Below are 4,025 nucleotides of genomic sequence, written 5' to 3' on the forward strand. Positions count from 1 at the left end.
ACGTCCTCCCGCTTCGCGGTGGTCGGGAGGGCTTAGCGGATAGGTGCAGATGCGGGGGCGGCTTCCCGAGATAGCCGTCCCTAGGTTAGGCGAGGGTTTGAGAAACATCTTTCGCGGTAGACCGGCGCGGCCGGCGGACGCCCACGTGGCGTGCCGCGAGTCGGATCGCGCGCTCGGCCTCCGTTGATGGCCGCTAGGTGCGTGCGTGGAATCGGGGCGTCTCGGTCTCGCTGCCGTACGGCTCGCGCTAGGCCTGCGGGGGCGGCGTCGGAGCGCGCGCTCGCGCGGCGGCCGTAGCGCTAGAGGGCGACCCGCAAGTGGGGAGGAACCGTCCACCCAACGCCGGCGCTAGCCGGGGCCGGTGGGGGCCCTACCAAGGCGGGTCATGGTCGCATGTCGGTCGGTCCGGCCTCTGTTTACCGAGGCGGCCGGCACCTCCATCTGCCTTGGATGCCCCGAATCCGCAGACTTTCCTCCGGCCTCAGCTTAACGAGACGGCCGTTGCCTCCATCCTTGGATGTTAACATTCGCAGAGTTTCAGCTCCGGGCTAGGGCGGGTGAGGTCGTCTCGAACCACGTGCCTGAAGGCCGCCTCGCGCCGGATGCAGGCCCCGCTCTGTCGTGCGGTGTGACCGTCCAACGCGGGCATCGCTAGATTAGCCGTGGCCACGATCCTTCCACACCGCGAGCCTTTCGCCCTCGGCCGGTGGTCGCTCAGTTCGCGGGCCGCTGATCCCGCTCCATCTCTCCGGCCTGTGTTTAAGGAGGCGGCCGCTCCTCCTTCCTTGGATGGACCATTCGCATATTTTTCGCCCGGCCTGTGTTTAAGGAGGCGGCCGGTCCTCCTTCCTTGGATGGACCATTCGCATATTTTTCGCCCGGCCTGTGTTTAAGGAGGCGGCCGGTAACTCCCTTTCTTGGATGAGACCCAACATTCGCATATTTTTCGCCCGGCCTGTGTTTAAGGAGGCGGCCGGTCCTCCCATTCTGCCAGTGTTCCTTGGACTTTGAAAATTTCAAAGTCTTTCCGCTCCGGGCTAGGGCGGGTGAGGTCGTCTCGAACCACGTGCCTGAAGGCCGCCTCGCGCCAGATGCGGCCCCGCTCTGTCGTGCGGTGTGACCGTCCAACGCGGGCATCGCTAGATTAGCCGTGGCCACGATCCTTCCACACCGCGAGCCTTTCGCCCTCGGCCGGTGTCGGTCAACGTGTGGGTTTGGGGGGAAGGACGGCTGCCGGGAGCAGACAGCCGTCCCCGGGTGGGGTGTACAGTCCTTCCACCGCGGCCGCCGGGAGCAGACGGCCGTCGAGCGATTCTGCCATTGTTCCTAGGACTTTGTACATTTTAAAGACCCTCCGCGCGGGCCGCTGATCCCGCTCGGTCGCTCCGGCCTGTGTTTAAGGAGGCGGCCGGTCCTCCCATTCTGCCAGTGTTCCTTGGACTTTGAATATTTCAAAGTCTTTTCGCTCCGGGCTAGGGCGGGTGAGGTCGTCTCGAACCACGTGCCTGAAGGCCGCCTCGCGCCGGATGCAGGCCCCGCTCTGTCGTGCGGTGTGACCGTCCAACGCGGGCATCGCTAGATTAGCCGTGGCCACGATCCTTCCACACCGCGAGCCTTTCGCCCTCGGCCGGTGTCGGTCAACGTGTGGGGTGGGGGGGAAGGACGGCTGCCGGGAGCAGACAGCCGTCCCCGGGTGGGGTGTACAGTCCCTTCACCGCGGCCGCCGGGAGCAGACGGCCGTCGAGCGATTCTGCCATTGTCCCTAGGACTTTGTACATTTGGAAGACCCTGCGCGCGGGCCGCTGATCCCGCTCGGTCGCTCCGGCCTGTGTTTAAGGAGGCGGCCGGTCCTCCCATTCTGCCAGTGTTCCTTGGACTTTGAAAAGTCTTTCCGCTCCGGGCTAGGGCGGGTGAGGTCGTCTCGAACCACGTGCCTGAAGGCCGCCTCGCGCCGGATGCAGGCCCCGCTCTGTCGTGCGGTGTGACCGTCCAACGCGGGCATCGCTAGATTAGCCGTGGCCACGATCCTTCCACACCGCGAGCCTTTCGCCCTCGGCTGATGTTCAACCAACGTGTGGGGAGGGGGTTATGGACGGCTGCCGGGAGCAGACAGCCGTCCCCGGGAGGGGAGACTTCACGGCGGCCGCCGGGAGCAGACGGCCGTCGAGAGATTCTGCCAGTGTTCCTTGGACTTTGACTATTTCAAAGTCTTTCCGCTCCGGGCTAGGGCGGGTGAGGTCGTCTCGAACCACGTGCCTGAAGGCCGCCTCGCGCCGGATGCAGGCCCCGCTCTGTCGTGCGGTGTGACCGTCCAACGCGGGCATCGCTAGATTAGCCGTGGCCACGATCCTTCCACACCGCGAGCCTTTCGCCCTCGGCCGGTGTTCGCTCAACGCGCGGGCCGCTGATCCCGCTCCATCTCTCCGGCCTGTGTTTAAGGAGGCGGCCGGTCCTCCCATTCTGCCAGTGTTCCTTGGACTTTGAAAATTTCAAAGTCTTTCCGCTCCGGGCTAGGGCGGGTGAGGTCGTCTCGAGCCACGTGCCTGAAGGCCGCCTCGCGCCGGATGCAGGCCCCGCTCTGTCGTGCGGTGTGACCGTCCAACGCGGGCATCGCTAGATTAGCCGTGGCCACGATCCTTCCACACCGCGAGCCTTTCGCCCTCGGCTGGTGTTCGTCCAACGTGTGGGGAGGGGGTTAAGGACGGCTGCCGGGAGCAGACAGCCGTCCCCGGGAGGGGAGACTTCACGGCGGCCGCCGGGAGCAGACGGCCGTCGAGAGATTCTGCCAGCGTTCCTTGTACTTTGAATATTTCACAGCCGTGCTCGCACTTAGGAAATTTTCGAGCGCTGTGGCACTTAGACATTTTTCGTCAAGCGTGGCACTTAGAAATTTTTCGTCAAGAGAGGCACTTAGACATTTTTCGTCAAGAGTGACACTTAGAAAATTTTTCACTCTCTTTGTGCCTTCCAGGGTGCTGTGCAACCCTGCGTGTTGTGTTCCCACCGAGCAAGGGGCGCTGCTGGCGGCCATGACCAAGCGCTCGGCACCGGGCCCTTTCATTTTGTGGGGTAAATTATGCGCCCCCCATGCTCGTTCTGACTATATTTTGCGAAAGGGGGGTAAATCGTTGATGAGTACGCTGACTAGGGGGACCATTTAGCGTACTCTGGCGCACCTGAAGACCAAAGTTGGTACTGCACCCTCCCCCTGGTACCCCAGCCCCTGGTACCTAAAGAGGGAGAGGCCGAATTTTCGCTTTTTGGGGCCGACCGAGGGAACCAGCCGAGGCGGACACTTTTCGGCTCAAGAGCCGTTGGCACTTAGAAAAAATTCGCACAAGTTGGCAGGGCTACCAGGGGAAGAGGCCGAATTTTCGCTTTTGAAGGCCGACCGCGGGAACCAGCCGAGGCGGACACTTTTCGGCTCAAGAGCCGTTGGCACTTAGAAAATATTTGCCAAACTTGGCTTGACTTCCAGGAGAAGAGGCCGAATTTTCACTTTTGGTGGCCGACCTGGGGAACCAGCCGAGGCGGACACTTTTCGGCTCAAGAGCCGTTGGCACTTAGAAAATATTTGCCAAACTTGGCTTGACTTCCAGGAGAAGAGGCCGAATTTTCACTTTTGGTGGCCGTTATGGGGAACCAGCCGAGGCGGACACTTTTCGGCTCAAGAGCCGTTGGCACTTAGAAAATATTTGCCAAACATGGCTTGACTTCCAGGAGAAGAGGCCGAATTTTCACTTTTGGTGGCCGTTATGGGGAACCAGCCGAGGCGGACACTTTACGCTGGTTGAGTCGTTGGCACTTAGAAAATATTTGCCAAACTTGGCTTGACTTCCAGGAGAAGAGGCCGAATTTTCACTTTTGGTGGCCGACCTGGGGAACCAGCCGAGGCGGACACTTTACGCTGGTTGAGTCGTTGGCACTTAGAAAATATCTGCCAAACTTGGCTTGACTTCCAGGAGAAGAGGCCGAATTTTCACTTTTGGTGACCGACCTGGGGAACCAGCCGAGGCGGACACTTT

This window comes from Syngnathus floridae, unplaced genomic scaffold (assembly GCF_059516105.1).
Source record: "Syngnathus floridae isolate MCC-2025c unplaced genomic scaffold, RoL_Sflo_1.0 HiC_scaffold_94, whole genome shotgun sequence".
Lineage (NCBI taxonomy): Eukaryota > Metazoa > Chordata > Actinopteri > Syngnathiformes > Syngnathidae > Syngnathus > Syngnathus floridae.